Raw genomic sequence first — 13,896 nt, 5'->3', positions numbered from 1 at the left:
TTAATTTAACCTGAATGATTTTAGCCTTGGTAATGTAAGTATAATATTGCTAAGATTAGAAAAACGTACTTTACTATTACATCTTCTGTACTTTGGTTTATTGTATGATTATCTTTTTCCAAAATTTAATACTGAAACCAGACAGTATGAAATCAAATTGAATTACCAGCGTAAGTATAATAAAATTTTGTAGTTAAACGATCGGTCAACATTATAGAGATAAATAGAGAGGGAGCGGTAAAGTGTCACAACAAAGTGACGCTTTTCACTACTCGTCTCGGTATAATATAAACTAGATTGCCACGTACGTATATCACAATATTTACATATCCAAGTTACAAGTTTCTCCTCTCTTTAGAAAAGCCTTTCTCCCACTCTATTTCCGACATCTAGCCTTTCTCTAACCTATTTACTCCCTTACTCTTTAATTTACCGTAACATCAGGCTTAGCAACTCTTTATACAATTTTAAATCGTGTATTTTATACCCATTATTTCATTACTTTGTAGAAATTACTTTGCATATTTAATCGAATATGCTTTCAGCTTGATTAAACAAATGGAAAATTTTGTCCCTATTTTTTTTATATTTGTTCTGCCGTGAAGCACTTTCATAAATATTATTACATGCGCCATATATAAACTGCGTATATGATTTAACATTAAATATTATTTTATTAAAAAATTATCAATGCTTTATTAATAATTATATTCAAATCATTCAATTAACGTAAACTAAAAGGATGTTATTATTATACTATGTATTTATTCTTTTAGAAAAAAAAACTCATCTTTTCGAGGTATCATCAATTTTTTCTTAAAACAATGAATTTTAAAAATCGTATGTGTTAAGTAAATATTAAACAAAAAGTGATACGTATTTTAAAATAAAATCCCTTTAAGTAGCACATAATTATAAAAGAGGATTTCCTTTTAGCGGAATAGATATAGAGATATTAATTAGTCATTTTATATATTTTACGATATGCTTAAATCTTAATTAGATTGGAAATTTGAAGATGTAGTCCTTAGGTTATTACTTTTTAAAAAGAAGGAAAAAGCCAGGAATTGACAAAATTTCTAATAAATCTTATAATCCGACTTCATGAAAAGAATACTTCTTATCAAAAAAAAAAAAACAAAAAAAAAAAACAAATTTTGAGAGGTTGATTTTTGAAAAAAACGTTTTGAATTATTTATATATGCATTGTAGGTAACGACTTGATTTAATAAAGTTTTCTCTAAAATGCTCTAAAGAAAATCGAAATTGATTTTTTCGCGATATCCCCTTACCGAATTTTGAAAAAAAATAATTTGATCAATGCCCCATGTATGAGCCAATTTAGAAAAATTAATCCTGAGATATAAGGCCAAAAATAAGTACGACGCATACGATCATACGCACATGCATACACATATGTTGTTGTTTTTTTGTCTAGATGTACTGTACTGTACTCAGTTGAGTACTCACAGTGAAGATAAACAAACGTTGCGTTTGTGTGAGTGAGTTCGTCATGATTCTGCTGAGTCACGTCCCGTGTATCAGTGCCGATTTACAACGCGGCCATATCTATATACAACACTAGTCACATAGTAATCAAGTAGTTAAACGTTTATATAATGTTATGTCTTCTCAGTTTTATTAAAACCCTTGATCTCTTCATATGATCACTGTTTTGTTCTCGTATTCAATTTTTACGTTTCTATTACTTATATATTTACTCTGATGTTATTTGATATTATTATAATGACATTTTTTTAAGTTTATCGGAAACTGTAATCCTTGATTTGTCTATACGACATGAGTTATATCATTATTTTGACACCATGTCTGATACTGCCGATAATTCAGCTTGATTGAATGCACGATTATTGATATTCCCTCCGAATAAAAGGTCGTGAAAAAAGCCATTAAGTTGTGCGGAAAAATACATAATTTTTTTAAATGCTTTAAAAGCGAATTAAAGAGTAATACAATGACGTTGATTTCGGATATCGTTAATAAAACCGCTAACATAAATGGATGTTGTGCTGCCTAAGTATACAAAGTGATTCGCTAGTGTTAATCTAATAAGTTACGATCTCCTAAGAAAACAAAACCCTGCAGGTAAATTGAAAAATAGGTGATAATTTCTATAAAAACGGGATTTGTAAAAAAGGACTCGAATTTTATTTTCGAAACGAACTACTTACAATAGACAAAGTGTTACAAAGTTAATCCGTAAATGCTGATAACGACCTACCAAACTTCCGAAGAACAACTTTTTATAAATTTTAAAAAAGTATGAATTTGAAATACGAAAAACCGGGACCGAGAAAGTGTTTTAATTGACAGGGATAATATCATTATACGGCGAAGACATTTCTTTACTGAAATAAAAAAAATGAGGCAAGAAGGCCGTAGAACATATTATATGGATGAAACTTGGGTCAACGAAGGCCACACGAAAAGTTTCGTTTGGAAAGATAAAGCTGTGAGTTCGTCAAAAGAAGCTTTTCTGTGTGGCTTATCAACCGATATTAAGCCTTTATCCATCGGGTAAAAGTAAGTGTCATAATTGCGCATTTCGCCAGTGATGCCGAGTTTGTCAATGATCATCATTGGATTTTTGAATCTAAATCTACAGGAGACTATCATAACGAGATGAACGGCATGTCTTTTGAGAAATGCTTTAGCGACATGTTACCTCTTCTGGAAGATGATTCGGCTATAGTCTTAGTCAACGCCCCTTATTGTTCATGTAAAAAGGAAAAAAATTCCAGCGTGTCTTGAAAAAGAATGATATCGAAATGTTGGTTAGTCCAAAAGGTGTGATTTTTTAAGAGGATGAATTTAACTTTCAGTCATCGCAAAATATTTCGCGTATTTTCCGAATATTTAAAGGAAAACAGTATTTTCAATTTTATACACATTCAAAATAATTTTAATATGTGAAAAATTGATTAGTTAGCAAGATCCAGTGGTAAAACCGAACTTCGATAACCTCCCTCATTGTGAATACAACCCAGTTTGAGCTAACTTGGGACAAATTAAAAGTTACGTACAGCCAGAAAATACTACTTTTAAAATATATGATGTTAAAAATTTATACTTAAAAACCATCGATAAAACGGGCCAGCAGGAGTGGAAAAACTGTATAAAAAATTTAACGAATACTGTTCAACTAATTTGGCAACATAAACAATATTTTGGAAAATTACAATAAATAAATATTTTGTTTATATTTATCAGAACAAATGCGTTTCCTGAAGGATTAAATATTCTGATATCAGAATTTCCCTTTGAATAAATTTGTTTTTTATGATTAATTATTTGAAGAGTATTTTTGTGAAAAATTCTAATAAATAAGAAGAGATCAAGTTAATATAAAGAATGTTCTTTGTAAAAAATTTTAGAATTTTAAACAGGAACATACATTCATACGTTCTCTTATTTTCATAACCCAAAAACGGATCTCTTTAAAGGTACATGTATTTTAAATTGATCCGTAAATAAGATTACTATCCTGGTTATGATAAATTAATCCTAAAAAATTACGTAATAACGGTTCAAAGTGTCTCGCAAGATGCTAGTAAAAACAAATACAATTGGAGAAAATGAACTTTTTTTTATATAACAGCAATATCTTAAAAATTTAATTTAATTTTTTTTTTTAATTTTTGTGAAATTCTTCATCTTATATTAAAAAATGTTATATAAAAATAAAGATTTTAACTATTTCGCATAAGCAGAATTCTGTTTCTTAAATATTTTTATAACTCAAAACAAGATTTATAATAATAAACAGAATAAATTTAGAGCAAATAAACGCATATAATGAAATTTCAAATCTTCTGTTGTGAATTAATACAGCATCAAAAAAAATAATAAATAAATAAAACTGACATATTCTAAGTTTGTTTATTATGAACCTTTTGTATCACACGAATGTAATGACATGAATAATGTAAGCACAATATTACAATGTTAGAATAATAGTGTAATAATTTTTCAAGTTAATTTTCAAAGAAGCCTATTTTTCAGTCGAGATAAGGCAGCATGGGTAATCAAGTTCAACACGTTTATTCTCTCGACAACGTGACTTGAAATAATAAACAGTCTACACAATAAAATACGAAAAGTTATGATGTTTTTGTAGTAGATGCATCTTTTGTACATCTTACCTCACATATTTATAACAAAAGTAAAGTGTGCAATTACTTAGAGACTGTAGAATGTTGAAAAATATTAATGTTTTGATTGTAAAATGAATGAAAATTTCTAGAGAAAGGATGAGAAAAAGGTAAGAGATAAGAAAATAAGAGTAATAAAAAATCTATTCTCATATTTACGTTTCAATTTGTAAAGTTAACTAAATAAAAATTTATAAATCCATTTTCATATATACATATATATATATATATATATATATATATATATATATATATTGTAATACAGTTGAAATCCCTATCGTACATTTGACGTTATGTTTATTTCTATTTCAAACTGTAAAAAATTCATAGTCTCCATGTGTAAATCTCTCTGTATAAAAATACAAGATATTTTTTCCCAAGCAATTTATTCATCTTGCGTTAAAAATTAAAAATTCTTGTTTTAAAGCTTACATTTATTACTTCTAATGGAAATTATTAGCAATGGTAAAACATGCCACTGTAAAAAACCGGGATAAATTAATAGATATTAAGAAGCGAAAGAGTAGCTGAGAGTAACTGAAATAACACAGATTAATCACTTGAATCAGAAAACGGCTATAAAATTAAAGATGCTCAAACTGAGTCCTTTGATCTAGGAGATGGCGTCTACCTATTATCAAAATTCTCTAACATGTATGTTGAAAATATTATCAAAATTGCCCTAGAAGAAGAAAAAGAAATCAATGTACGGAATTGCATTAATTTTCGCAAATGAAAAAGTTTTTTATAGGAAAAAAACCAGTAAATACGACTCATGATTTTAAAATTAGAAGATGCTTTGATAGAATATGGAATGAAAATTAATTTACAAAAAAATGAAAATAGGAGATAATAAACCAATTATTATATGAACAAAAGGTAAAATGGAACAAGTTAAACCGTATAGATGTTTAGGAACCATGTTTAGTAAAAACAAAAAAAAAACAAGAATAGCAATGGTTAAGGATGAATTTAAATAAAAAGAAATAGTTCTAATTTTGTAAGGTGGAAATGAAGCGTTTTATGAAGTGAACTGTGTGGGTTTGAAACATGATACAAAGAAAAAAAGGAAAAAGTCAGAATGGAAGCACTCTAAATGTGATCACTAAGGAGATGGAAGAAGATGAATTGGACAAAAAAAAAGAAGAAAAATAAAGAAGTAATGAGGAGAACACCAATTACAGAAGAAATTAGAAAGAAGAGAATAAAATTCTTTGGCCACCTCTTGCGTTTGAAGGAATCAAGGAAAAGTAAACAACTCTTGGAAAGATTACTAAAGCTAAAAACGCAATCAGTCTGGCTCACTGAGGTGCTTGAAGACATCAAAGAAGCAGGCATTGCACTGCAAGATCTCAGAACAGGATCTGGGAATTATAACAACTTGCCCGGTGTTAAATTTGCAGAAAAGCCTAAAAAGAAAACGGGGACGGTTTGGACAGAGAAACGGAAAAGGGATTTTTCCAGGAAAATGAAAGAGTATTGGAAGATAAGAAAGACTAAACATAAATGACTAATTGGTCCTTCCGGGCCGTAACAAAAAAAAAAAAAAAAGGAGAGTAAATGAGAATAGAAGCTAATAAAAATTATTCAGAGTAGATAAAGCTAAGCGGTTGGAATATATCATGAGAGATGAAGGATTAATCTAAACAGTAAATATAAAGATCAGTAGAGTTCTGAAGGTTCAGAAAAGAGAAAAATATAAAATGACAATTGATCTAAATGGAAATGATGTAAATGGAATAATGACCGACTGAATGGGTCTAAGTGGGGGTGTTAGGAAATGATGCCTCTCACCGATACTATGCAACAGTTACATTGAAGATTATGAAATGGAATATATTAAAATAAAGGAAAGAAAGAATAATTATTGGAGGACGGAATATAAGACGCCTAAGGTTTGCTGATAATAGCCCTGGTGGAAGGAATGAAAGAGTATGGAATTTAAATATATTTAGGAAAGACTAAAATAAAAGAAACAATCGATAAAAAACATTTAGTGGTAAAAAAAATGACGGGAAAATAAAAAAAGTAAAAGAGTTACAAATGTTTGGGAACTATGGTGATAGAAGACTGACTGGAAGAGCGCAATGGAAATAAAACAAAGGATAGCGATAGCAAATGAAGCCTTCAGTAAGAAAAGAAAATTATTACGTAGTAGAAGACTTGATTTACAGTTAAGAAAGAGGTTAGGCAAAAGCTACGTATGAAATGTCTTCTAAGGAAATGAAACACGGACGATGAGAAAGAGGAAGAGGAACTGCAGTGAGATGTCGATATGGAGACGAATGGAAAAATTAAGATAGACGGATAAAGTTAGGAATGAGGAAATAAATGATAACGTCAGAAATGAGGAACAGGATTAAAAAGAAGAGCACTTATGCACAAAGTACAAAAAAACAGAAACTAGTTAGAATATATGGACACAAGAAATGGAATCTTAATAACCGGACTGGAAGGATAAATAAAAGGAGAAAGGAAGCGATGAAGAAGAATAAGAATGAAATTAAAAGATGATGTGAAGATAGTAAACTACAAGGAGACGAAAGAGAAGGCTTGGGACAGAAAGGATGGCGGAGCCGTATCAGGCAAAACACCAGATGATGATGACGATGAAATAGAAATGGAAGTTATCACGATCTTAAAAGTTTTTTTGGAAGCTGAAGAGAGTAGAAAATTGTGGAACAGGCAAATAACCAGACGGTATGATTATTGTAATTAGTTTTGTTATTATTAGTAAAATAAATAAAGAGATTACGTTTGTTTTATCTATATATATATAAAAGTTCAAGTTTTGCATACACAATGTTTAAATGCATTTATTTTATGTATTTTGTTTCATTGAATGTGGTAGCAAATTAACCGATTTCTGGTTTTTTACCTGTTTTCTGCTAGTTTGTATGTTTTTCTACTTATCATGGAATAGCGACTGAATTTATTTTAATATAGTATCCGAAATAAATTTACGGTAGCCCAGAATATAAAAACTAATGGAGCTACTTTAAATTATTTAAAATGTAAAATACCTCCCAGCCCCAACTAATATTTTTTTTCGGAGTTTTATTGTTCCTAGAGATTGCAATTATAATAATCAAAAAAATTATAATTTTCTTTTTATTAAGTGATTACATTACTTACATTAATTCTAAAAATGGAATCATTTATACAAAAAAATTTAACTCTCTCATCTAAATTAAAGCATTTATTACACTTTACCAGTATAATGAGTACAGTTTAAAAAAAAATAAATAAAACCTACGCATATTTTAAATGTGTGGAATCATATTAATAAAATTCTGCCTCCACAAGATCTTTCCGTAGCTGCATATTTTCACTGTTTCTAACTGCTCTGTCCTGAAAGAATTTAGAATCCTTTTCAAGATTAAATAATATATTTTATCATATATACATCAAGTTAAATACATTGTGTTTGTTCATTTGTACTGTACAATTACAAATTTAGTGTGATATTCATAGTAATAAAACTACATTAATGTATTGTTATACTATCATAATTTTTTATAGAATTTAGTGTCTTAATTTAATAATAATTAAGTGTATTGAATTCTAGGTTATTAAGTAAACACGAAAATCTAATAAGTAATGCGAAAATTCCTAGATTGTAACAAACCTGACTGAAAACACAAACAACCTTGGTCAAAGATTACAAAAAATAGAAAGTAAATCTTAAAATCTAAAATAAAGTCTAAACAAAATAATACCTAAAACATAAAATATGTTAAAACTCCAAATAATAACTCTAGAACACCCAACATTTTAACTATCTACGTTTCTCAAACCACGAGACTGAAATATTAAAACAGAAATCAAAGCTAGGATGCTGTCCTACAGCTGAAGACGTATTACATTGAATAAAATCTCTGCCCTACAAAACCAAATTAGGAGTTTAAAAGACAGCACTCCCAAAAATCAGCAGTGAAATATGAATAAAAAGGATGAACATCCAATAAAGGTGATTAAGATATGTTACTAGTTCGCTATAGTATATTATTTGAGACTTTACCAAACTTTTGACTTTTGATAAATTTCTTTTTTTCTTCAAATAAATCAGATTTTATTTTTTATTGGGATACCTTATTTACAAAACAAGTGCCTCCTTGACGGTCATCAGTCAGTTATGTTCATTATTCTAAAAATTGTGCTTGCGATATTGCTAATATAGAAAGACTATTTGCGACTGAATAAACTTTGCATACCAATTGGGATCGTCAGTCATTGTTTTTGTTTTCGCTTTATTGACTGAATTTCGTTGTATAGCCCAATAATTCAATACAGATTGAACGAGATGAACTATTCACAAAAATAATAGATTTAATTAGCAAACCAAAATAATACGACAACCAGTTTATATAACTCCAAGCTATGAGTTCTGTATTATTTTACTGAGGAAAAAACTGCTTTTAGACCTCTGAATAAAACCAACTCGGTTATCTATAGAGATCAATCTATGGGATTAGAACGTATGACCCACATCAATAGACGGCAATTTTGAACGGTCATGAAAATACCCTAGAGTACAGCAATACTGAAGAGTAGATAAGGGAAGATTTACGTCCTTATAGCCCCAACATTATTATACTTCAGTAAATATTTCTTCCACATTAAATAATAATTAAAAGATTACATAATGCTTTACTAAATAAAGAGATTCTTTAATATTTCTAAAACAAACAGTTCGCAAATCTAAAGATTTTATTCATTTACCCTTCTTCGTTAGAAGCTGTTATTCTAATAACTTTAGGTGAAGTAAAATAAATATCTATTTTGACAAATAAAAAAAGTAGAAACCAAAAGACATATCTTATTATTTTTATTATTATTAAAAAAACATCATTAAAATAATATAAACACAAAAATTTGGAATTAAGGAATCAATTTTTTCCACTCTTTTCGACATACATGTATTCATTTAAAAACGCAAATTTAACTTAAATTTTAGATTAACATAGTTTATTAACGATATGTGGTATTTGAATATAATTTTATTATATAATTATTCCAGATTTTATTGTATATCCAACAATGCATATTTTATTCAGACAATGTGTGTTTTCACAGAGGTAACAGAATCAAAAAAAGAAGGAAAGGAAAAAATTAAAAACCAATTTATCTTATATACATATATATATATATATATATATATATATATATATAATGAATGTTTGTCCCGTACGCGTTCCTATACCATTCATCCGATTGTGATGAAACTTTGGTAAGTTATTGTGCGCACGCACGCGAAGGTTTCTGAATTAGTTTGGACCCGTTAGGTGGCGCTGGAGTCGAGATATTTTGAAAAATTGCATTTTTACGTTCCGATTTGGTTATTATTCAGAATATACATTAGTTATGTGAAAAGAGAAATGTTTGCAAAAACAATACCCGCTAAGGTGTCGAGATATTTAGGAAAAAAATATATACTTTCTTCTTCAATATATATAAAAGGGAATGTTCGTATGTGTGTTCGCTATAGACTAAAAAAAACTACTGGATCAATTTACGTGCGGGAAAAGGAAAAAGCCGAAAAAGGTAGAAAGGGAAAAAGGGAAGAAAGGAAATACGGGAAAAGGAAATAAGGAAAAAAGGGAGGAAGGGAAAAGGGAGAAAGGAAAAATTTGGAAAAGGGAAAAATGGAAAAAGGGATAAAATGAAAGGTTAAATTTTGTTCCGTAATGTTCATTGTTATAATGTTTTATCATATTTTCAATTGTGTTCATTTAATTTATAGTATACACTCAAATCTAGCAATAGCGAAGCATATTCGGCTTTGCTAGTAATATTATATAAGATAAATAAATTTTGCTATAAAATTTAGTAGGAATAATACTCGATTTTTTTATTTTATAACATTATTTTGAAAATATTTTATTAAAATCACAATGCCTAAAAACGACAAAACTATAATTATATGTTATTTTTTAAAATCAATCGCGTCGTTTACGAGTTATTTAGCCTCAAACTAGAATTTATAAACTATCTGAATAGAGAATAGTTACGAGTTTCTCTGATAAAACGAGTAACTATTTCCATAAAATTGACATACTCTGATAGTTATATACCGGAATTTTCCTCATAAATAACAGAGGACACAAACCCTTTGATTGTAAGAGGACAATACGAATACGTTACCCCATACTACTAAACGTTACTACCGCAATGCAGCTGTCAACGTGACATTAACAAGAAGGAAAATAAGGAGACGTTATACAATACACACTGTAGGCTATAAATATTATCATTTGAGAAATACCTCTCATAGCCGTAAATAAACGCGTTATGGGTCTATATGGATACATTGTATGTATATGTATATATATATATATATATATATAGAGAGAGAGAGAGAGAGAGAGAGAGAGAGAGAGAGAGTGAGCGATAGAGAGAGAGAGAGCGAGTGAGAGGGTTGATAGGGTGAGGAAGAGTGAGAGAGAGAAAAAGAGGTTATTCAAACAAGTATTGATCTTATTTCTGAATAGAATATTGATTAGACAGCTAGACTATTAGATGTACAACAACATGGTTTCCACAAACCTCATCTTTTATGGTTTCTCTTTCTGATCTCTAAAACGCATGATATGAATCCCTGGGGAAGTTTGCAATTTAAAAGATAAAAAATTTAAAAGAAGCACTGAATAGATATACTAAAACATCTTATAATATGCGATGAACAGACATAACCAACAAACCAACACATTCAAGACAAGGACAATTAAGACGGGTTATTGTTATAAAAACAACGTTTTTTTATAAGTAAAAAAGGTATAATTTTTTTTAAAAATGCCACAGTGATTTACTTATTATTGCTAAGCTGGACCGCATTTTATAATGAAAAATGATTAGTTTTTTTTATAATAAACAAAACTAAATTCAAAATAAAACTAAAATTTTTCAGTTATATAAAAAATTGTGAATAAAAATTTAATTATAAAATGTAGTTTACGGATAAGGATATATTTCAAAACATTTATCCATAATTTTACTAGATAAATATGATAAAAAGTAATTCAATCAATCATATGACGAGTTATCAACTCGTTATGTGTATAACGATATTGTTATAGGTATAACGATATTTTTTTCATTTCTACAATCCACCTATAATCTCAACATTATATCAGAATTAAAATTAAAAAAAGTATGCAGCAAAAAAAGTTGGAATGTGGATGTTGAAAATCATATTTACGTATTATATATTAAGTTTATAATTACATATTATGTTAATTAACAAAGCATATAAAAATTGTTTTAAAAACAGTTAAAACACTTTGAGCTAAAAAAACGCAGTCAACCAATAAGAATTAAGAGTAAACAGTAAAGAAGTGTAAGATAAGAGCCAATAAAAAAAAGCAGGTTAACCGCTTTCCTCTGCTTTTTTCGTTCCCACTCTTTGTTCACCTTAATGTTGGAGAAATCAGACGACATCGTTATATTTATATATAAATTGATAGAATACAATAAAAAAGGTAACAATTTTTTAAAATCATTTCTGACATTTAGCCTATTTGTTATGAGAATTATTTTGCACAATATTCCTGAAACCTACGGATATACAGAACAGTTTTGTAAATTTGTTCATAAGCAGTTTCGTTTCTTGTTCATGTAATGACAAAAACTGTAATTTCTTACAACTTTAAATTGTCAAGCCAGAATATGTTGTTAATTAACGACTAACAAAAAATAAACGTGGCTGGCAAAAAAGACCGGAAATTGACGGTGACGAAATATATGTAACATATTAGGTCATTCCTGGAATAAATCAACCTACTTTCCTTCCTGGTAAAGCTTTAGTCATTACTAATTCTCCCTGCCCAACTGCTTGTTTAATAAATAAAAAATCTGATGTGGACACAACAGGACTTCCTTGTATGCTTATTAAATTGCATGTACACATTTTTTTAAAATAAAAAGTATATAAAATTTTATTTCATTAAAAAAACTTCTGATATTTTATCATACGTATTTTTATTGTTATTATTGAATAATTATTTATTGTATTTTTTTTTTTACAATCAGAGGTTAATAAATTATTAGTAAATTAATTTATTTAAATTAAGAAAAAAGTTAAAAAAGTAGATGAAGTCGGATTCGAACCGATGCGCCTTTCGCTTGTAAGAACCAAATATTTCATTTGGCTATAACTCTGGAAAAAATGAAAATAAGCACCACTTATGATATACCGTTGAAAAGCTCTCAATGAGAACTTATTATTGCAGTTAAAAAAAAGTTCAAAATCCAAAGTTTTTAGATTTTGGGCTTTTTTGGACACTTTTAGTCCAGTCGACTACAATCAAAAGGGAAGGTGCACAACTAGATGTTACAACAGTCCTAAATCCAAAATTTCAACATCCTACGGCTAAACTTTTTTGAGTTATGCGTGTACATACGTACAACGTACGTACAGACGTCACGCTGAATTTAGACAAAATTGATTCAGGGATGGTCAAAATTGATATTTCCGTTGAAATCTGAAAATCTGAATTTTTCGCGACCACAGTACTTCCTGTACTTCAAATAATGAACTAAAAATTTATTAAAATTTTTACTTTTGTTCACGATAACTGTATTCAAACAACTATTCGTTTCTTTTGTTTTTTCATGTCATAAAAGTAATACGAGTATATGATCATTACTTTTTTTATCTTAACTGAACAAAACGTGAACAACATGATTATTTGAATACAATTAGGATAAAAAAGGAAAAAAAGATTATTTTACCAAATTGAATTCTATACAATTTTTAAGTCACTTAACCTGCTTTTAAAAGTAGATCATACTGAATTTATACACGTAAACCTTTTTTTGCTTAATACTGATGTAAAGAAAGTGTTGTTTGTCGTGTTAGTATTCAGCTGTGAAGTTTAATATTGCTTTTAGTCAATGTACGTAGGAATTTTCCTTCTTGTGTTTTCAGAGTGAAATCAACTATTCCAGTACTTTATTTTGTGGGCTTTCGATAGTGCTGAATTACGAATTTGTTATTTTATACTCTTTCATGAAATTTTAATTTTAGTTATTTATACGTTGAAATTAATATTAATGTGTATTGTAATAATCTTCAGAAAAATAAACAAAAGAGCACAACAAAATGCATCAGCAAGCAATAATAAGTTCAGATTAGGAAAAGATTATCAAACATTAAAAATAAATTTGGGTATTAAAATTATAATTAAATGACTGCTAAAAAAGAAGATTATATATAATTAGGGTCTACGTATGTATATAAGATAGTTTCACCGCAGCAGCTCAACAGCCGAACCGATTTATATGAATGACCACGCATTGGAATCCTTACGTTACCGGGAGTGTAAAAGACTACAAAAATTTGTATATATATACATATATATATATATATATATATATATATATATATATATATCTTCCTCTATGAATCATGAGACCTTGCCGTTGGTGAGGGGGCTTGAGTGCTCAGCGATAAAGAGTAGCTAGACCGAAGGTGCAACCATATCGGAGAGGTATCTGTTGAGAGCTAGACTAAGGAATCATTCCTGAAAGAGGGCAGCAGCTCTTTCAGTAGTTGTTAGGGGCGTGAGTCAGGACGACTTATCAACATCACTCAGTCCTCTGAGTACTGCGCAGCTGAAAGCAATGGAAAACTACAGCTGCTTTTTTTCCAAGAAAATGTGGCTCTCTGCATTTTCATATAGCAATCATGGAGGCGCCTTCCTTGGTAAAATATTCCGGAGGTAAA

General features: G+C 28.9%; 1 protein-coding gene and 1 long non-coding RNA gene across 3 annotated transcripts in view; one reads left to right on the top strand and one right to left on the bottom strand.

The window, feature by feature from the left end:
* Window positions 1–13,896, bottom strand: part of Nepl16 (Neprilysin-like 16) — a 290,999-nt gene that overhangs the window by 107,508 nt on the left and 169,595 nt on the right. The gene's annotated exons all lie outside the window — the stretch shown is intronic.
* Window positions 4,121–13,896, top strand: part of LOC142324479 (uncharacterized) — a 62,354-nt gene continuing 52,578 nt past the window's right edge. Inside the window, exon 1 of the long non-coding RNA XR_012756303.1 lies at window positions 4,121–4,282. This is a non-coding gene — a long non-coding RNA (uncharacterized LOC142324479). The remainder of the gene's footprint in view (window positions 4,283–13,896) is intronic.

This window comes from Lycorma delicatula, chromosome 5 (assembly GCF_047948215.1).
Source record: "Lycorma delicatula isolate Av1 chromosome 5, ASM4794821v1, whole genome shotgun sequence".
NCBI lineage: Eukaryota > Metazoa > Arthropoda > Insecta > Hemiptera > Fulgoridae > Lycorma > Lycorma delicatula.
Note: the sequence above shows the minus strand (reverse complement) of the source record. Positions and strands in the feature narration are given on the sequence as shown.